Consider the following 27,716-nt stretch of genomic DNA (forward strand, 5'->3'; position numbering starts at 1 on the left):
TCTATCTAGTAACATGTTTTCCTACCTCCAGCAACAATTTCTTCAGAAGTTCTCAGAGATAGAAAATGTGTTTAATTTGTCTCCACACCAGCATGTCACCAGCAGCAAGCCTGGCACCCTGGTGAGAATTGCTTAATCAATTAGTTACTAATGAGATAAACTGGAGGGCCCATTTATGCTGTTTTAAGTATAATCTACTTGTCCCTGAGCTCCAAGATCTGTGTTAGTATATTTATAGCTTTTCATAACTAAATCATGCATTGTAAGTTTCCCAATCCACGTTGCTTTTCCTTTCAAACTTCTAAGCAATTCAAGGACAGAAACTTCAAATTACTCACCTTTTGGTTCTAGATCATGGATGAACTTGGAGAACATTTTGCAAAGAGAATAACCCACTCACAGAAGGGTTTGAACTCATTTCTATAAGGAATATAAAACAGTCAACACAGGAACAAAATTGTAGAGTAGTACTTACCAGTACTTGTGGAAAAAGAAAATAGGAAAATGATAGTTTCTAACAGGAACTCAATGACTGGCTCTTTGGTCTCCCCACCCCCGAAGGGAGGAGCAGTCCTGTTAGGCCACAGAGGAGGGCTTTGCAGCCAGTCCTGAAGATACCTGATAAAACAGGATCAGATGAATGGGGAGGAGGTCCCCCCTATCAGTGGACTTGGAAAGGGGCACGGTGGAGATGAGGGATCGGGACACGGCTGGGATACAGAGTTAATAAAATGTAACTGATAAAAAAAATAATAATAAAATCAAAAGAATAAAATAAAATAAAATAAAAATAAAAAAATAAAAAAAGGATGCAGAATTTCAATTGCAGAAGATAAAATTTACATTATAGTATAGTATGCACAGGTTAGCAGTATTCTATTGCTCGCTATATATTTTAAATTTTGTTAAGAAGATAGATCATATGTTATGTCAAATTTCCAGGCACAAAAAAATATTACTAAAGTGGGCAGAGAAATGGAAGTAATTGATATGTTTCCAGCATTGATGATGGGGATGGTTTCACAGTAACATACTATCTCCAGACTCAAGTCATGTATATTTAATACACAGAGATTCTTAGCACACACAGCTGTATCTCTATACTAAGATGGTTTAAAAAAAACTAGTCATTTCTCCAATCTCTACAAAAAAAAAAAAATCCTGATCAAACTGAAAGTCAATGAATTTTGTCATTGCCATCTGAATAGTTTAAGTGGCTACATGTTAAAGCTTAAAACACACAAGTGCAAAAATCACTGACTAAAAAAAGTAAAATAAACACATATAGACCACTCAATTAAACCCAGAGAAGACAGAACAAGAAGTTAAGATTCAGGATAAAACAAGTGAAGAGCTCTCTAATATGAAAGTAAAAGTGAATAGAGCAGTAGTGGCCCACACCTTTAATCCCAGCACTTGGGAGGTAGAGGCAGGCAGATCTCTGAGTTTGAGGACAGCCTGGCCTACAGATTGAGTTCCAGGACAGCCAGGGCTACACAGATAAACCATGTCTCAAAAAAACAAAGAAGAAGGAGAAAAGAAGAACAGGAAGAAGAAGAAGTGACTACCATTTGTTAAGCTAAATTCTGCCAAGAATTAAGCATGTGTGTACATTATGTAATATTATCTACACACAATTATATATCTACACACAACTTGTGTGTATTATATACACACAAGTATAATGTTAAGAGAGAGAGAGAGTCCCAATATGGGTTATCCTTATTCAGAAAAAACAATGAGAATGAAGATGAAAAACTGAAGCTTAGGAAGTAGAAGGAACTTGCCTGGAGTCCTATACTTAGCACATGGGAAAGCTGGATTCAAATTCTAAAAGCTGTGGGGTTTTGTTGTTTTTGGTGTTTGTTTTTGTTTTTGTTTTGTTTTGCTTTATCAAGCTATTGTTTTCCAGGCATCACAATGGCTCCAAATAACATATTTGTAAAAGAAGGAAAGAAAAGTATAGGTTTAAATAAGTATAAGTTTCATGATTTCCTTGTTTTGTATTGCTGAGTAATATTCCATTGTGTAGATATATCACAATTTGTGCATCCATTCCTCAACTGAGGGGCATCTGGGCTGTTTACAGCTTCTGACTATTACAAATAAAGCTGCTATAAACACGGTTGAGCAAATGTCCTTATTGTATAATTGAGCATCTTTTGGATATATGCCTAGAAGTGGTATAGTTGCATCTTGAGGAAGCGCTATTCCTAATTGTTGGAGAAAGCACCAGATTGATTTCCAAAGTGGTTGTACAAGTTTACATTCTCACCAGCAGTGGAGTAGGTTCCCCTCTCTCCACATCCTCTACAGCATGTGTTGTCACTTGAGTTTTTGATCTTAGCAATTCTGATGGGCGTAAGGTGAAATGAAAGGCTCTACCCTGCAGGGTATCAGAGCAGATGCTGAGACTTATAGCCAAACTTTGGGTGGAGTTCAGGGAATCTTATGAAAGAAGAGGGAAATAGTAAGACCTGGAGAGGGCAGGAGCTCCACAAGGACAGCAACAGAACCAAACTATCTGGGCACAGGGGTCTTTTCTGAGACTAATACTCCAACCAAGGACCATTCATGGAGATAACCTAGAACCCCTACACAGATGTTGCCCATGCCACTTCAGTGTCCAAGTGGGTTCCATAGTAATGGGAACAGGGCCTGTCTCTGACAGGAACTGATTGGCCTGCTCTTTGATCACCTCCTTCTGAGGGGGTAGCAGCCTTACCAGGCCACAGAGGAAGACAATGCAGCCAGTCCTGATGAGACCTGATAGACTAGGATCAGAAGGAAGGGGAGGAGGACTTCCCCCATCAGTGGACTTGGGGAGGGACATGGGTGGAGAAAGGGAAGGGAGAATGGGATTGCGAAGGAGGGAGGGAGCTACAGGGGTATACAAAGTGAATAAACTGTAATTAATAAAAAAACAATTAAAAATAAATAAAATAAATAAGTATAAAACTGACATCACCTCCAAGACATGCGATAGAACCAGATTTATCTCTAACCTCCCCCTACTCTGCCATTCACTCCTCTGTTGCCCTAGCCGGTGTATCTTAGTGGATACATGAATGAAGTTCCATAGTCTCACTGGCTTCTGAGCTCTCATGTTTCTGTATAGTTGGCCTTTGTGACAGGCAACACCTGAAGTAAAACCTGCACCTAATCATTGTTCATTTTTCATTTAAGCCATAGGTATTAAGCATTTATTAGCATGTATCTATTAAGCATTTATTAAGATGTAAATACAGATGAGTAATGAATTACAGTTATCATTTTAATAAATCCTTACAGCTGTAAAGTGCTCTGCTCTTAACAGAGGACTCTTGCATGCATCATCACACTTAATCTTCACACACCAGGGAGACGTGATCATGCTTGCTTTACTTAAGGAGCATACACACACCATTCACACAGTCAGTGCTTTGCACAACTGAGATTTGTATATAACCTAGGAACCTACCACAGAGGGCCTCTGAAAGCCTCTGCCATGCAGACTGTGAAAGCAGATACTGAGCCTGATGGCCAACTGACGGGCAGAGTGAATAGAATTTTATGTAAGAAGTGGGAAATAGTAAGAGCTGGAGATGACAGGAACTCCACAAGGAGAGCAACAGAACAAGAAAATTTGAACACAGGGAACCTCCCAGAGACTCATACTCCAACCAAGGATTATTCATGGAGATAACCTAGAACCCTGACAATGTAGCCACTTCTGATGAGAACTGATAGACTAAGATCAGAAAAAAGGAGAGGAGGACCTCCCCTATCAGTGGACTTGGGGAGGGGTATGCATGCAGAAAGGGGGGAGAGGGTGGGACCGGGAAGGGAGGAGGGAGGGGCTTATGGGAGGATACAAAATGAATAAAGTGTAATTAATAAAAGTTAAATAAAAAAAGAAAAAAAAAATGCCTTTCTCTAGTTTCCAAGGAGGTGGCATTCAATTAAAAAAAAAAAAAAGAAAGGAAAAGAAAAGAAAGAAAAATAGCTTGAATGTAGGGGAGAAGTGGTTTCAAAAAGGAACAGTCTTACAGAAGACAAAGTACATGATAGCTGAATTTAAGAAGGTCCAATACTAGGTGCTTTCCTCCCTCCCTGTTCCAAACTTCTAGTGGCCTTGCATAATAAACACCGAAGCCCAGAGAAAAACCAAGACTTCTCTATAGGAGACACAAACACTGATCCAGTGTTAAGTACAAGTGATGTAGCTCATGGGGAACTTGAAAGAACCATAAAGAGCATCTTAGACTGGGAAGACCTGAGAAGTAGATCTATGTATCAGGACCTCCCAATAAAATAGAAGGGCAAATCTTTGCTGTTCAAAACTGGTTCCTGTGATGGCCATAGATCAAGTGTTCATTGGCATTGGAAAAATTAATATACTCATGAGATACAAGTTGGTATAAGGTCCACCCAGGCCTTGATAGGGGAGTAGCCATATATCAACAATGTTGACTCTGTTCTGAACAGATCTCTGTATACCACTGGGTCTATGTGTGCTGCCTTTGCACCTGATGGCTATGGGAAACAAGATGGTAGGAATAAAAGGCAAAAACTAGATCTCTTTATAGGTGGTTGTAAGCCACCATGTGGTTGCTGGGAACTGAACTCATGACCTCTGGAAGAGCAGCCATCGCTCTTGACCACTGCACCATCTCTGAGCTATCCCAGAAGCAGAGGGATGCACACGGTATATACTCACTCATATAGACATATAATATAGGATAAACCTACTAAAATCTGTACACCTAAAGAAACTAATCAAGAGAGAGGACTCTTGCTAAAATGCTCAATTCCTATCCAGAAAGGCAAAGAGGATAGACATCAGAAGAAGGAGAAAAGAGGGAACAAGTCAGGAGCCTGACACAGAGGACCTCTGAAAAGCTCTGCCCTGTAGACTATCAATGCAGATGCTGAGACTTATGGGCAACCTTTGGGCAGAGTGCAGGGAATCTTAGGAAAGAAGTGGGAAACAGTAAGATCAGGAGAGGACAGGAACTCCACAAGGAGAGCAACAGAACCAAAAATTCTGAGCACAGGGGTCTTTCCTGAGACTGCTATTCCAACCAAGGACTATGCATGTAGATAACCTAAGACCCCTGCACAGATGTAGCCCATGGCAGTTCAGTATCCAAATGGGTTCCATTGTGATAGGAACAGGGACTGTCTCTGACATGAACTGATTGGCTTGCTCTTTAATTACCTCCCCCTGAGGGGGAAGCAGCCTTACCAGGCCACAGAAGAAGACAATGCAGCCACTCCTGATGAGACCTAATTGACTAGGATCACAAGGAAGGAAAAGAAGACCTCCTCTATCAGTGGACTTGGGGAGGGGCATGCATACAGAGGGTTGAGGAAGGGAGGGATTGGGATGGGAGGAGGGAGGGAACCATGGGGGGGGGAGATACAAAGTGAGTAAAGTGTAATTAATAAAGAAAAATAAAATTTAAAAAATTTAAAAAAAGGCGAAAACATTCCCCACTCAATTTCAGCTCTCTTCCTCTTTGCACTTCTGCATCTGAGGGTAGATTGCTTTCTGTATTTTTCAGTTTGACTGTACTGAGTGTCAAGGGGCAAGAGCCTTTGATACTATGACACCGAATACACTACTTGATATAAAATCAATATCCCCTCTAATTGATTCTGGCTTATCTATTTATCATTCTGAATTATAATGCTAATCCAAGATCCAAAAATTACAAATTATTCTGGTGGGTTTGCAAGGCTCCTTATCCACCTTACCTCATAGACTGCAAATAGTAGACTGAAGTAGTAGTAATGGAATCCATTTGATTAACAGTAGCAAGTGTCAGGAACAGGGGCATAAGGTGAACTCAACTCCCCATCTTTTGTCAGCAATACTTTTCCTTGTCAGGGGACCCTTGACTTCCCTCTTCCACCTGTCTCTACATTTGGACCTTAACCAACTACAATGTAATGACTTCTAAAACTTTTTGCCAAAGACACCAAAAAGTTGTATGTTCTTCCAACAGTGAGCATTATAAAGAAAGGGTAGACAAGAAAAACAGGCCATTGTTCTTTGCCACACCAATGATGCTTATGCCCATTTTCCTCTATATAGGACAGTGGTTCTCAACCTGTGGGGACCTTTTGGGGGGTCACAGATCAGACACTGTGAATATCACATATTTATATTATGATTCATAGCAGTAGCAAAATTACAGTTATGAGTAGTAATGAAATAATTTTCTGATTGGGGCACACTATAACATGAGAAACTGTATTAAGGAGTGACAGCATTAGGAAGGCTGAGAAACAATGATATAAAGCCAACCTCTGCCCTCTCAGAGCTGTTTTCAAATTCTGACTATTCATTGAGACTTATCACATAGTCTGCCCCATATCTGAAGCCTTCTTTAATTGTTTCATCACCACAAACATCTATCTGTGCAAAAGTGAACAGCAAAAGTACAGCTAGTGCTTAAAGCTATGAATAGGACTGCCTGATTAGTGCCAAAGGTCTTTTTCCTATTGTTAATATTAGATAAACTTGAGTCAGAGATTGTGTGATATGAAAAAGGAGTATGACAAAATGGAGGTAATAACAATTAGAAGTAAAGGCACATGAGTCTGAGTCAGTTGTCTACCACTTAGTAGCAACGCCAGTTAAGAGTTGATTGAGAAGAACAATAGAGCCGTGCTAACAGAAAGACTGATTTTTCTCATAGAACCAAGAGCCGTGCACTGCTACAGTTGTTCACAGACATCATTAGGACCCTAGACTCCTTTATTCTAGCTGTTCTTCCTGAATATGTCTGCCATCCATCCTTATGTCTGTAGCCTGAAGGTTGCAAGGTACCAGCTGAACTTGTTTGTATTATCTTCAGTCCTGAGCACAAAAGAGCAGACAAGAAAATGGTAAAGTGGTAATTAAGAATAATAGGCTGTTCCAGCTGTTGTGGTATGTTTTTAATCAAAAGAGGGGAAGGAGAAAGAGGAGGAGGAGAAACTTTTTCCACCAGCCACACCAGCTGGCTTCCAATTGCATTTCTGCTGTTGACCAGACCTGTGTTTAATGACTCCATTAGCTGGAAGAGAGCAAAGGAAAAGAGGGTGGAGAAAGTTAATTAACCTCATTTAAACCTCAACTTCATATCTTTAAGACAAGAGAAACAATGTCTACCTTGTAGAGGAGAATTAGTGACTCTCTCACAGCAAGCAGCACATAGCAGGTACTCATCCAGCTATTCAGAAAAGAATTGAAGGAGTAGTCACCAACTCCTTCAATTATCCCATCACACACACCTTTGCAGTGTTTACTCTGAACTAAACCTTAATGGAAGAATAATTAAAACTTGATTGTTGTAATCAAAAAAAATAACAGTCAGGAGGAAAACCACATGAGAAGACACATAAGTTGAATGAGACACAACAATTTGCTGGAAAGACTAATGTGCAAAGAAAAATTGGAGTACAGAGGAAAAAAAGAAAGATGAAGAGTACCTGTTGGACTTAAGGGAAGATTGGTGGAAACAGTGATAAACCACAAGAACACAAAGACATTGTAATAAAAAATAGAGACAAGCATATAAAATTAGGGATCAGGGCAAGTAAAACAGATCAACAGGACAGGGCCTCTGCTACCAAGTCTGATGACCTGAGTTCCATCTCCAGGATGCACATGGTGGAAGGAGAAAACCAAGTCTGCCATTGTCCTCTGATCCACGTGTGTGCTATGGATATGTGTGTCTATACACACATACAGTAAATATATAAATGTTGTTTTTAAAAAATAAGTGGGGATCAGCATATACAAAGAGCAAGGTACAAAAAAATGCTAATTGAGTTTCTTACAAAGTACAACTGAAGAGAGCTGGCAGAGATGAAATAGAGTATGTACCTGACGTTCATTAAGTTATCAAGATACAATCTGTGTTGTAGTGAGCAACTTTGTACAATGATTCACAGCTCCCAAAGTTTACCTTGTTATATAAGCCTTCTATTTTATTAAATGGATCAAAATGCTTCCTTCTGATGAGAGAATACAGGAAAAATTTATAGAAGACCACAATGACAATGTGGAAAGAGAGGGGATTCTGAGAAGATGTAGGTAGGAGAAAAGGTTGTTTTCCATTGGGGCCTTTTTTTCTCTCTCATGTTATAAAATGGAAGAACCTAGCTCAAAGCAAGAAGCTGATGGTGACAGGAAAGGACAGCACAGCAAAGTAAGGGTGACTTCTCTCCTGTTAATATTTGCTTTTATATATCATTCCAGAGAGCAGATTAAAGTGTATTTATTCTCCATGACTTTACCGTGATATATACAAAAGAAAAGTGTGTCTTCTTCATTCAGAGCTGTATAAATCACGTAATTAGCTGTTGGTAATAGAACTAAGCATTTAAAATTGAAAGCTCTGGGCTGGTGGGATGACTTAGCCTGGAAAAGTGCTTGGCATACACCTCTGAGTATCTAAATTCACATCCCCGGAACCCACATAAAATATGACTCTTCACATCTGTAATCCCAATGTTGGTGAGAAGCAATGCTTGGAACATTGAGCAGCCTACATAAACAAACCAGTGAGCTCCAGACTCACGGAGGAATTTTGTCTCCAAAACATATAGCACAGAGCCATTTGCAAAGAAACCTGATGTCTACACTTGACCTCAACAGGCATACACACCCACACACACGCAAGAACATGTAGATGCACCGCACATAGACAACAAAAGAATAAACCATGAAAAGTCATTAGACACTTAAATATTACTTTGTGCTTATATAGACATGTATATTTTTATGGAAACAATAGCATTTTCTACATGCTGGGCAAATGCAGCTTTTTCCTGGTGTGGAGCAGGAAAAAGGCACAGATGTTTCCCGGGTAATTATATTAGATAATTAACAGATCCAGATCTAAGGGGCCCCAGGAGCTTGTCAACTCATTACATAAATTTAAAAAACCCAAATTGATACAGCCACAGCCTGAAAGTTTACATATAGGATGCAAGTCTGAGACATTCCAAGTTGTAAAGTCTCATTTTTTAAGTGTCTTTTTTTTTTCTCCTTTGAAGTGTCTGCTACAGAAGATGATTAACACATATCATATTGGATTTAGAACTAAATAAATCAATATCGTTTTCTTTAAACCCAGACAACTCTCAAGGAACAGTTTTTTTCACAAGATGTATTTATCTTTAATAATCTTCAATGGATAGATTTTTACAGTTGATCCATCCAGGGTCAGGGGATAGTGGGGAAACTTGCTTTGTGGTTAACCTTCATGGGTTATTATTAGTTGTCAGGATTTTGTGTTGTCTCCTCTGTGGCCAAAATGGAAAGCAGCATTACCAGCAAGAGCTATCTGTGGCTTTCACGTTCAGAGCACCAGAGGAATGCAAACCAAGGCGTATTAACAGAAGAACATCATTGCAAATTCTTGTAATTCTCCATAGATGCATCTAATCCAGTCTGGCCTGTGATAAAAGAATACTGATTGCTAAAGAGAATCTTTCATAGGAGACTCTGCAGTGTTCACCCTTTAGAGAATTTTGTAATTATGTAAGTCTCTGATTCTGCACAGCAACAAAATACCAAGTCGGCTGTTTTGCTATGCATATTAGACCTTTCATGCTCACTCTCCTAAAAAGGAAATATTGTGAGGGAAAAATTGTAGTGTATTTTGGGAACTTAGGGCTGTATCAGTCAAATCAAAATAAAACATAAAGCTTATGTATTCCAACGGTTGGGACTCCCGAACCTTCTTCAAGGTTGCTGCAAACAGAAAAAAGACAGTCAGCAGGCTGTCCCATTTTGTTATGGGCACATTAGGATTTACATGAGAAACCACACATTTATTCCACCAAAGTTGCCATGACTGTGGAATTTTTTTTATTTTTTTATTTTTATTATTAGTTACATTTTATTAACTCTGTATCCCAGCTGTATCCCACTCCCTCATTCCCTCCTAATCCCACCCTCCCTCCCTCATCTCCTCCCTGCCCCTTTCCAAGTCCACTGATTGGGGAGAATCTCCTCCTCTTTCATCTGACCCTGTTTTACCAGGTATCTTCAGGACTGGCTGCAAAGTCCTCCTTTGTGGCCTAGCAGGACTGCTCCTCTCTTGGGGGATAGGGAGGTCAAAGAGCCTGCCATTGAGTTCCTGTCAGAAATAGTTCCTGTTCCACTTACTATGGGAAACCAATTGGTTACTGAGCTACCACGGGCTACATCCAAGCAGAGGTTCTAGGTTATATCCATACATGGTCCTTGGTGGAGTAGCAGTCCCGGAAAAGACCCCTGTGCCCAGATATATTTAGTCCTTGTGGAGCTCCTATCCTTTCCACATCATACTAACTCCCCTTCTTTCATATGATTCCCTGCACTCTGCACTCATAAGGTTTGGTTATGAGTCTTAGTATCTGCTTTGATACACTGCTAAGTAGAGTCTTTCAGAGGCCCTCTATGGTAGGCTCCTGTCCTGTTGCTTGTTTTCTCCTACGTCCAACGCTCATCCCATTTGTCTTTCTAAGTGAAGATTGAACATCTTACCCTGGGTCTTCTTTCTTGTTTATCTTCTTTAGGTGTATAGCTTTTATTATGTTTATCATATCTTGTAGGTCTATATAAGTGAGTATATTCCATGTGTGTCTTTCTCCTGGGATACCTCACTCACAATGATCTTTTCCTGATCCCACCATTTGCCTGCAAATTTCATGATTCCCTAGTTTTTGATTGCTGAGTAGTATTCCATTGTGTAAAAATACCACAATTTCTGTATCCATTCCTCCATTGATCTGGGTTGTTTCCAGGTTCTGGCTATTACAAATAAAGCTGCTACAAACTGTGGACATTTTGGATGCTTGCTTTGTATCTTTTTTTAAGTGTGAGTCATATTCACTTGTATAGGTTCAGAGAGATGGCTTCCTATATTCTGAAAAATGAACTTTTGTTTTCTGTGGTTATTCAACTTTGTGAAATTGTCAAAACCACTCAGAAATGAGTCTGAGCCAAACTTGGTGAACAAGGAGGGTCACCCGTAGTCTGCCATCAATTTTGTGATGAAGTGCTGGTGATCTCTAGCAGAAAAGATAACATAAACAGTATAGAAACAACTTTCACGAGGAGAAATTAAGCAAAGCAAATACGTCTTCGCCAATACATCTTCTCTACTTTGGAAGAGGAAGAATAAATATAAATTCAAGCAAGCCTGCTGCTGTCATCTGGTCTAATTTTTCATAAACTCAGCAACCTGTCTAAAGGACAATGATGAACTGACTCTTCAATCAGGGCCTAAGGACTGTGGTTGAATCCATAGTAGAAGAGACACAGCACAAGGAATCATGAGCAAAGTCAAAGTAGACTTTGACGTGGTATCTTTGAAAGAGAGAGAGAAGATAGCTAGACCCTTCTATCTACTCTCTCCTTAGGCATTTTTCCCCTAATTATTTGAATCTGTGTCCTTCCACCATAATATAGTACTATCAGGAGTAAAATGTTTTTCTTGACTCCTTTTAGTTCTTTCTGGCATTCATCACGCAAGAATATGATCTTCGGGAGTCTCAACATGACAAGGTGCCCTTCCTTCAGTCTAAAATGCTTTCTGCATCTAAATCATTCTAGAACCCATTGTACAATGTATGAGATGAAACATTAGCTGGATGTCAACTTATGCAATTGTTTCATGATGGAGCACTCTTTCTATAATCCAGACTCTCCTTCATTTTCTGCTTCTCCTAGCTTGCATATGGCTAGGACTGGCATACACCCCCAACACCGATTTGCTGAAATAAAGTGAATTGTTTGGTTGCCCATTAGGGAGTCAGCATGGGGAAAAGCAAATGTGGTTCTTGCAGCCAATCAACTAAATATATTTAGGACAAATAAAGCAAGACTTTCACCTTGATACAGGAGATAAACAATATGAGAGCTAAAGGATCAAGGGGATTAAGCGTATATGAAAAGGGATCATCTGCCTATAACAGACACAGAGAAAATAAATAGGAAACCTGTTTTCAAGATTACATAAAGATTATATTGGAAATTGAAGGATGAAAGAAGAGATAAGAAGGAAGTAGTATGTCAGTAAGCTAGGTCCCTGGAGAAATGATTCTAAGCTGGTGTGGGGAAGGCCCTATTGTTAAAGATGAATAGAGCTAAGAGAGAGACAGTGAAGGGAAGCATGACAAACATGGTCTGTCCTGAGGCCTGGCACGACTGTGGTGTTCTTGAATGTGTTGAGGCAGTAAAAGCAATAGAACTGATGGTTAGAGTAGAAAGAAGAAAGGGCCTCTCTGGTAAGGTCACACTCTAGTGAGGTCAGGCCTTAACAATGCAGATAGATGCACAGGCTGAGAGAAGGCATTCCTTTACCTGAATATAGTGTGTGAGTCTCACAGAGCTCCCGTGGGTATATCCAACTCGGCCCATCTGAGATTGACTCCAGATGTTAAGGATCTAAATGAACAGCACTTCCATTTCCTGACGAAGGGCCTTACTCTAACCAAGCATCTATGCCTTGTCTCCATTCAATTGTCTCAATTTAATAGGAGCTAAACTAATTAACAACATCACTTGTGTCTAGTACCTAGTGTCTAGTACCTAGGGAACAGATACTGTCAGTGTCCAGAATGAACTCTTAGGCCTACCCACATGCCTGTAGTCGGTTTACATCATCCTTTAGACTGAGTGTTTTCCCAGAAAGCAACGCATATGGGGAAGACCAGAGGTTTAGTAGAGTTAATTCCTAAGAACAATGTTTAATCATAGAGGGTTTAAGTTGATAGACAAACAGCCTAACCTTCTTGAACCCTCAATGAAGCAAGTCTGGTGTGGATGCCCTGTAGTTTGTCAATGGGTTTCCAGGAAGTGGTATTGAATTCCAGTTGCCCATAATGACAACCCATGCAAAAGTGGAAAGTGGTGATGCTGTTTCTCTCTCTCTCTCTCTCTCTCTCTCTCTCTCTCTCTCTCTCCCTACTACATCTTATTCTGCATTCCCTTCCCTCTGAGCGCCTTCAGAAAACATAATACAAGTTAAGACAGACCATATCAGGCACTAAAGGAAAGAAAGAAAGAAAGAAAGAAAGAAAGAAAGAAAGAAAGAAAGAAAGAGAATATATTTCCCTAACAAAGGATTTATTGTATTTAATCCATAGAGCATCCTATTGAGGTAGAGACTGTTAATACCCATATTTTATGCATGAAGAAGATGATGCTCTGAGAAATAAAATAAAATAAAATAAAATAACTTGGCTTAGACAGTGGCAATTCTAGGGGTAAAATGTAGGTCCACCCAATTCCAAACCACTTCTCCATCTACTGAAACACATCTCTAACTAGGTGTGTCTTGGCAGAAATAGACTGACCATTGAATACAGGTTGAATGGGCAAAAAAGACATCAGAGGACAGAGACCGATTCCATAGCTGCTTCCATAAGCCACCAGGAGAGGACTTGGAAACAATGTTGGTCGTGTCATGGAAGTGTCCAGAAAAGAAGTAAACACAAGGCTGGCAAGCGGGGAGTATCAAAATCAGGTGGAAAAGTAACCCACATCCAAAACGCTTTCATCTCTTAAGAAGATGTCAGAGCACTGTCCACACATGGGGCCCATCTGCATGCTGCCATTCTGAGTAACCCAGGACCCACTAAGCACAGGATTAAGATGAGCAAGGAAACAGCACTGTCAGCCCCCATGACTGCCTGCTCTTTGGTTGGCATCTCTAAGGAAATCCTGAACAAAGCAGGAAAAGAGACAGGGAATCCAGGGCTAAAATTAGGAAACTGAAGTATCAGTGACTCCAATCTGAGATTTGATTTCAAGCCCTCCACTTGCTCTTCAGAATTAATTGAGTCAATGTCAAGAGTCTTGCGTTCTCTGTTGCAAAATGATAATATAGAGAATGGCACCAGCTTGCCCAGCAAACCCTCATAAATCTTGAACTCTCGGAATGTTGACAAGGGGCCAGGATTCCATACCTGAGGGCCATGCCATACTGAAATTAGTTCACATTAGTACTCAAATGAGATCTCAAAGTTCTTGCAAACATGCAGTGTTGCCCTGGCTCTGTGAAGAATGAGCTGTGGAACCTCAGCAGACCCACACCTGCTTCTTCATCTTTGAAATGAATGTGGGTTAAATCATATGATCTTAAAGGTCTCCATTAAATACCAGCTGCTATGCCAGGAAAGCAGTCTCTCAGAGAGCAATTAATTAAACAATAGCGATAAGATTAAAAGCAAAGAACTGTGCTATTCATTACACAACCACCCTAGAGAAACCTATTTCCAACTAGAGCAGCCCAGGTTTCGCTCAACAATAAGGTGCAAAGCTCTCTGTGCAAGACAACTTAGGTATAAGATAACATACAGTAGTCACATCACAGTTGTCTCAGGAAGTCCTCAATGGTGACCTTTCAGACTGTCTTGGATAATGTGCAGAACGTGGTACAGTGAGGAACTGAGGGTGAAGAGGAATCAGTTATGGAAAGCAGTTGTGGCCACATTCTACTAAGTAGTTTAGCTCTCACTGTGGATCTGTGAAGGTTCTTGTTGCCTGCTCTTCGATCACTCGCCCCTGGTGGTGTGGCCTTAACAGGCCATGAAGGAAGAGGATCCAGACAGTCCAGATGAGACTTTAAAAGCTACAGGCAGATGGAAATGGTAGAGAACTCCCCTTTCAGTGGACTAGGGGAAGAGGATAGAGGGGAAGAGGGAGGGCGGGTGGCACTGGGGGAGTTGAGGGAGGAGGCTTCAATCAGGATATATAATGAAGTATAAATAAAAAAATTTAAATGTTGATTTAAAAAAAAAAGAAATCCAACTGGCATCCAGTTTATAGCCTTTTACAAAATTTAAAACCATGTGTCAGCGCTCCAAAAACCTCCATAGCAGAACTTGCTGGGATGCTGTTAGCAGTCAACAGCTGGCACTTCAGAGCAGATCTGAAAAAAAAAAAAAATCTGGCCAGATGCAGGCCCATCTTGGTGAAAGAGGGAAGTCACTTGATCAATATGTGTGTTTCAACTACCCAAACATAGTTTCAAGTCAGTTATTATAATATAAGCATCAAGGCACTGAAAATATGGCTCAGTAGATAAGGGAATTAGTTACTCATTCAGAGGACCAAAATTTTATTACTACCGCCTGTGATTCCGGGGGCTCTAACAACTTCTGAGTTATACAAGCACCCATGCATGTATAAACATACACACATGTGCATGCACATGGAGAGAGACAGACAGACAGAGAAAAAGACATGAATGTAGGATTATAATTTTAACCAGCTGACATGCCAGTGTAAATGGAGAAAATGCCATATGGCCCTGTCTCTAGATAAAGGCTGCAGGCAGGAAATAACTGACAGAAACAGAATCAGTCTTCCTAGAGGCAAACTCCCTGATAGGTTATCAAAACCCAAGTATTTGGCTCTAAGCACAAACAAATATGAGCAATGCTGATTAGACTCAGCAGGTTATATATGTGTGTATATAATATATATATATATTACATATATGTACATTTGTAACAATAATTAACAAAGAAGTCATGAATTTGAGAAATAGTAGGGGAACATGGAAGTTGGTGGGGGAGAAAGGTGAATATAGTATTCATGTAAGAAAATATCAAAAAACGGGGCTGGAGAGATGGTTCAGAGGTTAAGAGCACTGGCTGTTCTTCCACAGGTCCTGAGTTCAATTCCCAGTAACATGGTGGCTCATAACCATATCTAATGATACCTGGTGCCCTCTTCTGACATGTAGGCACACATGCAGGCAGAATACTAGATAGATAGATAGATAGATAGATAGATAGATAGATAGATAGATAGATAGATAGATAGATGATAAATCGTTTTTAAAAAGAAAATATCAAAAAACATTTTTAATTTTTATATTAAACCTTTCTAAAGAGATAGCTGGTTCAATGAATAAGATTCAGATGTAACTGTCCATTGGAAATAGTGTAGTTGGATGGCTGACTACGCTTGGATAATGTCTCAATTATAGTACAAGATCCCAGCTAGTGTCGAAGCCACTGAGGGAATGTGACAAGGCTTATGTAGGCAAGACATCAATAGTTTTGTTGTGTGTGGCAGTGGAAAGGAAGGGGATCCAATCCCAGCAGTGTGACTGGGGTGAAAGCCAAGACTCTGGGCTTTGCAAATGCAGCAAATGAGGAATGACAAGTAGAAGAGTGCTCTCAAGTCAGAATCACAGCAGCAAAATAATTGCTGTTGACCCTGCTGATGCCTTGCCAGCTCCATGGGTACATATGGTTAAAATGGAATGCACTGTTGCTCAGTAATTTTTATGTGAGATTGAAAATGAGGCTAAATAGTTCAGTTATGGCTTACTTCTGCATTCGGGATACATAATCATCTCTTAGCTACTATGAACTCTATTAGATATTTAACTTATAGCACTTCAGCTATCACAGAATTATAGTGACTACAATATATTCAGTGGGTATCATATCCTGGATGCTTCCAAGTATCCTACTGTCTTTTGTAAATCTTGAAATAAAGCTATAAAGGTGAAAATGTTTGTTCCTATAGGTCAGTTTCAGAAGTTGTGGTCTATGGTCATGAGTTCTGCTCACTCTGGGTCTATAGTGAGGCAAAGATCAAGACAGGGTAATATGGTAGAGCATACTGTTCTCATGGAAGTCAGGAAGCAAGAAAAAATATTCCACAAACCCACTCAAGGTATGCTCCATTGGTCTAAGACCTACTCCTAGGTCCCACTTCTTAAAGGTCCTACCTCCTTCCAGTAATGGCAAACTGAGAACCAAACGTTCAACACAAGGGCCTTTAAGAGACATTCCAGTTGAAAACTGTAACAAAAGACATTCGCATTGTGTATGTTACAAACACACACACACACACAGAGAGAGAGAGAGAGAGAGAGAGAGATGGAACGAGAGGGAGAGGGAAAGGGAGAGAGAGAGAGAGAGAGACCTGGGTTGTATGAATGTCGTTTATCATCTTAAATAAAATAAGCACCAGGAGTTAAGATCACTTGTTGCTCTTGCAGAGAACTTGTGTTCAGTTCTCAGGACCCACATGGCAACTCACAACAACTCCAGTCACAGGAGATCCAATGCCCTCTTCTGATCTCTGAGGGCACCAGAGATCACACACGCATGTTGTGCACTTAGAAACACATGCATGTAAGCCAAACATTCACACATAAAATAAACTTAAAAAGAATACCTAATTAAATAAATAACTGTATATGAATCAAACTACACTCCTTTTACTATAGGACACTTTTATCTACCATTATTTTACTACATTCTATAGTTAACATTCTGAAAATAATACAAATGAATGAAGGTCTATTAATCAACTACATTTGTGATATTCTTCTGAAAATAAAAAACATGTGCCATCCATTTGGGGGATTAGTAATTTTAGTATATAAATAGTCCACTGCCAGTAAAGGGAAGGAGCTTTGAAAAATGCAAGCAGAACTTCTCAATCACAGTCCTGCCTTAAGCCTTTCATTGGCCAAAATCAATGTGATCTGATTGGAATGGACAATAAGAAATATGGAAAGGGTTTAATGTGGTATGTAAGTGGACAGGAAACAGTTCATTCTGAATCTGTACTTTACTTCAAAGAACAAATTGTCAATCAGAGTCCAATTCCAGAACCGTGAAAGGAAGCTGAAATGCCATCTCTACAAATCTACAGAAAGTGACATGTCCTTTTGAGAACAATCATCACAGCACAAATCCCACAAGATCTAAGAGCCCAGAAATGTAAATCTGAATGTCACAGGGACATTCACACTCTGTAAAAGTCAACTCTAAAAAAACCGGTCCCAGATGACAGGAAGATACTTGAAAAAGGTGAAGGTCAAACTTCAACTCTCCATAAACGGTATTTCCAAGACACGGAAGGTGAAAGTTGAGTAGGACACAGAAGCTGCAGGAAAGGGACTAGAGTTCCCTCCGGATCTATTTGTTCTTAAACCAGTTCTCAGCTTGTGTTTCTTGACCTCCACGGGGGTTGCACAGCAGATATTTACATTACAATTTATAAGAGTAGCAAAATTATAATTATGAAGTACCAATGAAATAATTTTATGGCTGGAGGTTGCCACAATATGAGAAACTGTATGAAAGTGCCTCAGCATTAGAAATGTCATGAACTGACAAAGCTCAGGGTGAAGAGAACCCTGGGAATTTACTAGGACTTTAGATTAAAACAAAGCTTTAAACCAGAAAGTTCCTTACTGTCCCAACAGGCTCCAATGACCAGTATTTCTGAACTATTGATGCCAAGAAGTAAAAATAAAAACAGAAGATATGGCTTTAATCTACACATGAGGTTCTGGCAATGAAGATTCGGACTATGGTATCATTACTTTCAAACCTATAGGATATAGGGACTATTTATCCTCTCTACTTGGTTCTTCAATCTTTAAAATGCAAAGGTTGCCAAGAATCATAAATCTTCATGAAGGTGATATGAAATACAGTATGTGAAAGAACTCTGTAAAATAGCATTCCTCTCAGATGAGACTCTATTAGTATCTCCTTTCTCCCTTAAGAACTAACAGTTGAGCAGAGGAGACAGCTCAGTCAGTACTGTGGTTGCAAGGCTAGTGTGAGGAGCGGTGTTTAATTTCCAGCACCCATGTCAAAAAGCATTTGGGCATGATGGCATGCACGTGTAATCCCAGCACTGAGACGGCAAAGGCCTGTGGAGCTGTGTGGTCTCACCAGCCCTTGAGCCTACCCTACTTGACAAGTTCCAGACCAGTAGGAGACTGTAACTCAAAAAGGGGAGTGGGGACTGAAACCCGAAGTTGACTTTACACAGGAGTATGGACATCGACATCAAAATGGGGCGAATTCAAACAGTTGAAATGATGCAACTTCCTAGAAAAGAGACTGGAATCTCACAGGGGTGGCTAAGGATCATTCTGCTTTACTATCACCGTTCAGTACCATCAAGAGTGTGTGTGTGTGTGTGTGTGTGTGTGTGTGTGTGTGTGTAATTCATATCTTCCAACCAAGTTAGCTATTCACAAAAAGAAAAGCATCAATTCTTATCACCCCAATCTCCCTCTTTTCTCTAGACACTCATGACTTTGCAAAGGCTAAATGTATTTACACTATTCTGAGCATTGGTGACTGTATGTTATTCCTCTTTTAAAGATTCAGCAACCAGGAAGTTAATAAAAGGAAAGGTATATAAGCATCCCAGACATGGAGAGCAAATGTCTGAGTCTAGGAATATGTATTACAGACTTGACATTGAGTAGAGAATTAAATGCCAAAAGCATTATAATCCCCAAGATATTAAGGAGAATTCTACACAATCGTGAGCAGAAATCCCCAAAAGTTACAACTTTTTCCAGTCTGGGTTCACCTGTAGAAGAGTGTATATTGAATCCTTCTGAAAGTATTAAACTGCTTGTACACATTTTCTCATGTGCATAACAATAACAGATAAATTGAGGAACCATTGATAGCCTCAGTTCTGGCTTTTCCCATCACTGTCCACTTACTTTCTGATATGAGGAGGAACATCCATTGAACTCTATGTGCTTAAAATCCATTAGCCTTCTCTCTTCAGCCACTATGCTGGGATTTGGGGAACACAGCCAGAGCGTAGAGATGTTTCATTAGTATTTGTGAATTTGCTCAGAATTATGTGTATGTATGCCTGTAAGTGTGTGTGTGTGTGTGTGTGTGTGTGTTTTCTTGAGATAGGATTTTTCTGTATAGCCCTGGCTGTCCTGAAATTCACTCTGTAGGTGAGGCTGGTCTCAAACTCCAAGAACCACCTCTGCCTCTTCCTCCCCAATGTTGTGACTGAAAGCATGTGCCAGCACTACCCAGCTCAGTTGTTTTGTTGTTGTTGTTTTGTTTTGTTTTTTATCAGCTATGATCTTGGCAAATATATACATGTAATCCTCAGCTTTTCCAGTCAGATCAACTCTGTATTTTCAGAACCAGTTTCAGATATTTTACAAGGTGGCACTTGTTTGTGCCAACGGCTTTTTGTACCCACACTTGCCTTCAATGCTCCCTCCTGCATAGACTAACCTACCTGGTTTCACAATTAATAAAGCAAGTCTTTGGTATAGCTACTCTGCTATTTTCAAACATCCGCTGCATCCAAACCAAAAATCTCCATGCTTTACATATTAAAATGTGTCACTCATTTTTCCTGGATTCTTGTTTCTTTATGTCAACATAAAACATCAATAACTTGTCTCTGTGTTTCACAAAGTTGTATGTAGTGGAGACTTGCATACACCATTCTTCGATAAAACACCACAGGCATCCATGCCACTAATGTTTTTCCTAGCATGCTCCTAGTAATTCAGTTTTCACTCTTCAATAATTTTATAATTGAAACACTGAATTTTATTTCTCTTTATAAAATTCATACTATCTCGATGTGTACCTCCTACATTGACTTTCTGTGCCCCGTCTTGTCCCTCTCAGTAATTTCTCTGGCATCCTCTTTCTCTCTTCTCTCTCTGCATGTGTCTTTCTATCTTTATCTCTCCCACATTATCTCTGTCTATGTCTCTGTTTCACTAACTCTCCTGTCTCTCCCTGCTTCCTTGCCTCACACACACACATACATGCAAACACATACACAAATTCTTTCCTTTTCTTTATTTTTATAATCTTCAGTCCCAGCTTTCCTATATTTCTCTGGCCTTCTTCATGTGAATCTGATTTACTTTTTCGATCTGATAGCTAGCTCAGTCTCTTGATACAAATGAAAATCCTAGACTTGATCTGTCTTTATACAGTAGCCTTCTTTTCCCTGAATTGTGTCTGTTTCTTTGGGAATAATGTTTTGTTTTGTTTTGTTTTTCTTTTCTCTCCTGAGGTTCTATCAAGTATTCAGGGTCCTTCATGGCTCTCAGTTTGCAGTGAAGGTTGAGAAAATATAACAGCTACCTGGCACCTTCATGTCCACTGAGTTAGGAATCTACCCTACTGGACTGTTAAGTGTCAGAACATAACGATGCCAAGGATACGGTGTCTCTAGAGGTTCATGTTTGTTTGCTTGGGTTTTGTTTATTTGTTTATTTCTTTTTACTGAACAGTAAATGCATAGCTGTGACAGTCCTTCCTCGGAAAAGGGTCTGTAGCGAGGGCAACTGTTTTACACAGGAATTTCCTCTGAAGCACCCACCCACAGCCACAGGCCTCTCCCACTCTTTTACTTGCTTTCTCAGATCGGCATCTTTCTTGCTTGGCCAGAGCCGACCTTTCTGACCACTTTTCCATTGACTTCTCTCAAGAAGAAATCTGTTCAAAATCTCTGTCAGCTAATGTACCCTTTCCTGCTCTCTTTATTTTAAGCTCCTATATCTCTCCTCTTCCTTTCTCTCTTTAAAAAAATTCTTATGAGAGAAAGTTAGATACAAGAATAGTTTACCATTCAACCAACAGGTTTGCTTTCTGAGTTTTAAACTGTGTGTACATTAAGGAAGGGAAAAGATTAAACTACATAAAATATCCTAAAATGTGTAGTTAATTGTACAGTCATTAACTGTATAGATCTTTTCTTCCCAAAATAACTTTGTGAATTTACCTGCAGACCTGCAGCACAGTCCTGCCTCTGTTTCTTATAGGTTCTGTAGCAGTGATCACAATCCCCTTTGAGGACTGAACAACCCTTTCATGGGGGTCACATTTTAAATATCCTGCATATCATATATTCATATTACTATCCATAACAATAGCAAAATTGCAGTTATGAAGTAGCAACAAAAATATGGCTGGGTCACTACAATAGGAGGAACTGTAGCAAAGGGTGGCAGCATTAAGGAAGTTTGAGAACCACTGCTCTAGAGCTTGACCTGGAGTTTATTAATATTTCACATTTGCCACGGGGAACTCATCTTGCTGTAGGAGACAGGGTCCTCGACTCTGTATGCAAGAATACAGATGAGGCTTCACCTGATCTACGATTCCCAAGCAGGGGTTAGCCCTGACCAAAGCGGAGACACTAGGCACTCTCTGAATTAAAGAAGCAGGTTTGTGGGGGCAGTCATCATCTTGCTTGAAGGACTTTAGATGGGTTTAGCCACTGAAATAACACAAGGATAAGGTTTGGGGAGATGGTGGAGTCTGTATCAACTTTGCCTGATAATCCAAGCTCCAGCCCAGCACCTGTATAAAAGCCAAGTGTCATGGCACACCAGAAATCCTAGCACTGTGAGAAGAAAAACAAGTGGATCCCTGGAGCTAGCTGTCAACCAGCCCAGTCTAATTAGTGAGTTGCAACTAAAGGAAGAAACAGTCTCAAAAACCACTCTGGATGACACTCATAACGAATGAGGAGCCAACCCCTGACACTACTAATGATATGTCGGTAGCTTGCAGACAGGAGCTTCACATAGCTGTCCTCTGAGAGGATCCCACCCAGCAGCAGATCAAAACAGATGCTGAGACTCACAGCCAAACATTGGGTGAAGCATAGGGAATCTTGTGGAAGAGTGGAGGGAAGGATAGAAGGACCTGGAAGGGACAAGAGCTCCACAAGAAGACCATCAGAGCCAACTAACCTGGGCCCAGAGGGGCTTGTGAAGACTGAAGCACCAACCAAGAACCACACATGCATTGGACCTAGGCCCCCTACACAGATGTAACCGATGGGCATCTCAGGCTTCATGTGGTTCCCTATTAAGGAGAGCAGGGATTGTCTCTGACATGGATACTCTTGCCTGTTTTTTGATCACTTCCTTCTGGCAGGGCTGCCTCACCAGGCCACAGGAGAAGAGGATGTGCTCAGTCCTAATGTGACTTTTGCTGTGCTGGGTTGATATGGGGGGGTCCTCCTATTTTCTGGGGAGCAGAGTAGGGGAAAGAGGGAAACAGGGTTAAGACCTGGAGGAGAGCAGGAAGGGGGCTACATTTGGGATGTAAAATGAATTAATTAAATTAACTAAAGAAAAAAAAGAAGGAGGGCAGAGGTTGATCTCTATCCTTCACTTGCACATTCGCATGCACATGTGTGTACCACATGAACACAGGCAAAGGGTGGGATCTAGAGAAGCTCATCTTCAATGAGGCATCCCAGAAGCAGAAAGACACACAGGGTCTACACTCACTTACAAGTGGATATTAGACATATAATATAAGATAAACATACTAAAATCTGTACACCTAAAGAAGCTAATCAAGGAGGAGGACCCTGGTAAGATGCTCAGTCTTCATTCAGAAAAGCAAATAAGATGGACATCAGAAGAGGGAGAAAACAGGGAACAGGACAGGAGCCCACCACAGAGGGCCTCTGAAAGTCTTCACCCAGCAGGGTATCAGAACATATGCTGGGATTCATGGCCAAACTTTTTGCAGAGTACAGGGAATCTAATGAAAGAAGGGGAGATAGAAAGACCTGGAAGGGACAGGAGCTCCACAAGGGAAGCAACAGAACCAAAATATCTGGGCACAGGGGTCTTTTCTGAGACTGATACTCCAAACAAGTACCATGCATGGAGATAACTTAGAACCCCTGCACAGATGTAGCCCATAATAGCTCAGTGTCCACGGGGGTTCCCCAATAATAGGAACAGGCACCATCTCTGACATGAACTCATGGGCTGACTGATACAAAATATGGAGTTGACTAGTAGTCTTGAGCTACATCATGTTCACAGCTTTCTTTGGTTTTGGAGCCAATACCAATCTGCCCTTGATCGATAACTATGTGATAGAAATATCAGGTCATTTCTGTGAAGTGAGACTCCTCTGATGAGCAGTCTTTGTCCTTGACACAATGTCAGCCATGTATCAGAGTCTAAGGCTCCACCTGCCTGAATCTGTTGTCATCCCCCCTTTCTTTCTCAGACTTTTTATCTACGTGACAATCTGAAGGCTTTCCTACATACTCCTGTTTCCAAACCCTTTCATTTTACATAGTCATTGCCTCCTTCCTGCTATGCCATAAGCTGTTTCTGTTTTAGCATCTACACCCCCAAGGATTCCATGGATTTCACAGTATCTCTTGATCCATATTATATAAGATAATGAAATTTATCTCCTTACACTTCATTCTAACTCACTTCCTCCTGAGTCTCTCCCATCGCTTTTGATTTCCATCTAAAGCACAATTATTTCCATATTGGCAGTGCTTTATCTGTAGTCATCTCCAAAAAAGTATATTTAAATTTTTTCTTTTAATTCTATAAATATATCTTACATACATATTCTAAAAACTGAATAATAATAAGCAGCTTTTGCAAACTTATGATTATGTAGTGATGTGTATTTTTAAAGTAATGCCATGGTTTATCTTTAAGCAACCAATCTGCTCTTAGCTTGCCATCCTATAAATATCACCAATTATTTAATAATAAATCCCAGTGGTTACAATCAAATGGATCCTCTTGATGTGAACATCACATAGGAAATACACACCACATTGGTGAACCATATCTCCCTGCATACTAGTTCAATTCATTGGGAGCCTTGCCTTGCTTGCACAGGGCTCTGTTTTGATTGAAATTTCTCCTGTTGCTTCTTTTTTTCTTATTTCCAAAATGATCACTCCTTGCCATTAAGATAATACAATTTGGACTAACCTGAGCTACTTTCTAAACCTTCCATAGTGCTAAAATCCAGCTATTTCTTTGCATTATACTGTTGAACTCGGAAATTCCTTGCATTTTGTTTCCTGTAGCATTCCTTTTTTGGTGTTGTATGCACATGAGTGTCTTTGGTTGTTCCAAAATAAATTTTTGGAGCAAAGACTTTTTAATGAATATATTTTTATAAATACACTGGAGAACCATGCAATTCTGCCTGCATTGGATGCAGTCCTGGACCACAAGTCTGCACGCTCCTTTCAAACTGAACCTGTAATAGTGGAAACTTTAACTCACTTTTATTGCTTACTATGACTCCTGCAATATCTTCAAACTAAAGAAACACTCTATCTCTTCTTTGATATGACTTTCATTGTCAAATTACCAGTACTGGATAGACCTTTTCCTTTAGTTGTGTTTTGCCTTTCTTAATTGTGGCCATCACCCTGTCACCCACACCAGCAGCAGGACGTCTGTTCAGCCTTTCCTTGACTCCCTTCACAGAAATTATATACAGATTTTTGGCTCCTGTTCTATGAGCACAGTTGATCACAGCTCCTACAGGAAGAGCCAAGGGACTCTGGAATTTCACTCCAGAGAACCCACCCCATCCTCCATCCTCACTTTAACATCTTGAGCATCCAGAAAGAGTCAGAAGGGAAAAGGGATAAATTTTAATGATATGTTCAAAGATTTTTTCTATTTTCAATATCATGAACATCTGAATTATCTTCTCATTACTCTCGTAATTTAGCTGGACAGAATATGTATTTAGAGAACATAATTTAACCATCCTACCTCAATTCTACCATCTTAAAGGGGCATGTGCTATTAATAATATTATGTATTTTAAGAAAATGTAGAATCCAGTCATGGTGGTACATGAACCTGAGATGCTGAGGCAGGAGGATCTCAGGATAGAGGCCAGATAGGCTACATAGTGAGATGTTGTCTCCAAAAAAGTGAAGGGGAAAGTTTGATTGTTGGAAAGATTGAATGATTTACCTAAAACTTTTAGAACATTGCCTAGCTCTGACATTGAATACTCAATGTACTGATGTTACTAATATGCACTGGCATTTCCTCTCAGAACTTCAAAGTTTCCCTGTTCTGTTTCCTAGCACCTAAATGTTGCTATGGGTTTTGATCCTTTCTAGGAGGTATCTTTATTTTATCCCTGAAACCTCTCAGGCTATCTTTATCCTTGGGTCTGTGAAAATTTGCAAGGGCTTATCTAGGTACTGGTTTCTGTTGCATGATATTTGGTCACACTGTGAACCCGAGATTGTGTACTGAAACAAACAAACAAACAAAAAAACTGTTTTTAATTGTGGTGTGGTTCAGCCCTAGCACACACCTTTAATCCAAAAACTTTCTGTTTATTGTAAACAAGTACTTGTGATGTGGTTCAGCCCTAGCACACACCTTTAAGCAAGAGCTTTCTGTAAACAAAATTAAATAAACTTAACCTTAGGTTAAGAGTGGAGTAAGCAACCAGTTAACAGGAAGTGAACTTGGGAAAAAAACATGGAGAGTGAGAGGAAGCCTAGAGGGCAGATAGAGAGACACACAGGAAGTAGAAAGGAGGAACATCCAGTTTGAAGGATTTTTAAGACAGAGTGGAGAAGGAGAAGGGGCTTTGTCCTTCTGGGATATCAGCAGAGTAGGGAGGTCGTCTGGGTGCTTGGTCTGCCTCTCTGAGCTAGCAAATTTTCACACCAGCATCTGGTTACTGAGCCTTCATTAGTAAAATTGAAGGATTGAGATTTTGCTTTAAAATAACAGGTTTCTTTGTAGTCTTTCAGTGTGGCATTTGTGATTGCTTTAGTTTTAGGATTCATTAATCTAACTTTTTTTCAGGTAATTTCCATTCTCTCCTCTTGGTGTATTTTGAACTCCTACTAATCAGATATCCGGTAAGTGCTAGAACTTATACGTCTCTTAGTTATTAATATTTTCCTCACTCTTTTGTTTTACTCTTGGTCCTTGGGAGATTTTCTCAACATTCCAGCCCTCCCACCGAATATTTTAGTTTGAAAATTAGATTTTAACTTTCTAAGATTTTTTTTTTTTTGTCTCAGAATGTTCAGATTTCCCAGAAGCATATTCTTATTTTATGAAAGCAATATCTTCTAGACCCTCCCTACAAATCGCATTTGGAATCTTTTTAGTTGTAATTGCTCCCTCCTGTATGAGTCAACTCAAGCTTGCATAAAAGCCTAGCACAAGCCAGGTAGCTTGAACAGCAGCAATCTATTTTCTCTCAGTTCTGAGAGAATATTTTGAATATTTTGAGTCTTTCCTCTTTCCATTCTGGTTCTCTGCTATTGCCTGTATATTTTATATTCTTTCTCATCCTTTGAAACTCCTCTAATGAAATGGGGGATGATATTACACCATATCTCTGCATGCCACCCTGAACAGAAACCCTGGCCTTTTCATCAGTTGTTCACATGTGTCTCTTCTACAATCTGAAGATTTTCAGTTCTAGTGCTCCCAACAAAAGTCCTCAGCTGTTTTCTTACTCAAAACTTTAATGTTTCACAACCCACAAGCACATCAGGTGGTTATGTCATCCCGAGCAACAAAGATTAACTCACAGACATGAAGTTAGAGTTACACAAGCTATTCAGTGGGTCCCAACTCTGCTAGGAGTCAATTATTAAGATGAAGAAACTTTTCCACCTCTGTTGGAGTTTAATTTATGTAAGGCATTGTGTTTTCTTTGGCTTTGTTTTATATCTGTCTAAAATTGCCACACAGTTACTTCAAACTCATCCTTATATTCCAGTTGAATCAGACTGTCCAGAAAGTAGTGATCAGAAACATGTGGAGGAGATGGGAGTCAACACATAATTAACTGTTTACTGACAGCTGAGACAGTAAAGCCCTTGTTTTCAAATAGTCTTTCAACAGCATATGACCTGAGTCCATGATCCTTCCTGACAGTCATATACTGTGGATTAAATTCATTTTTCCTGGATGTGTTCAACCTGAACATCTCTTCATTTTCCTATAAACTTTATCTCATTGCTGTTAATATAATTAAGACCACTTCCATGTTTTCTCTTAAAGTGTATTTTATCTGTAAGCCTTTCTTTATGTACTGCTTTATTTTTTTTTTGTAATAGTCCTTTTTAAAGGATATAATATTTTCTGCAGAAAAATGACAGACTATGAGAT

At 39.9% G+C, this 27,716-nt stretch overlaps 1 pseudogene; it reads right to left on the reverse strand.

Moving 5' to 3' along the window:
- The window catches only part of LOC110559366 (large ribosomal subunit protein uL14-like), a 54,016-nt pseudogene that overhangs the window by 19,054 nt on the left and 7,246 nt on the right, over window positions 1-27,716 (reverse strand).

This window comes from Meriones unguiculatus, chromosome 8 (assembly GCF_030254825.1).
Source record: "Meriones unguiculatus strain TT.TT164.6M chromosome 8, Bangor_MerUng_6.1, whole genome shotgun sequence".
NCBI classification, from domain to species: Eukaryota; Metazoa; Chordata; class Mammalia; order Rodentia; family Muridae; genus Meriones; species Meriones unguiculatus.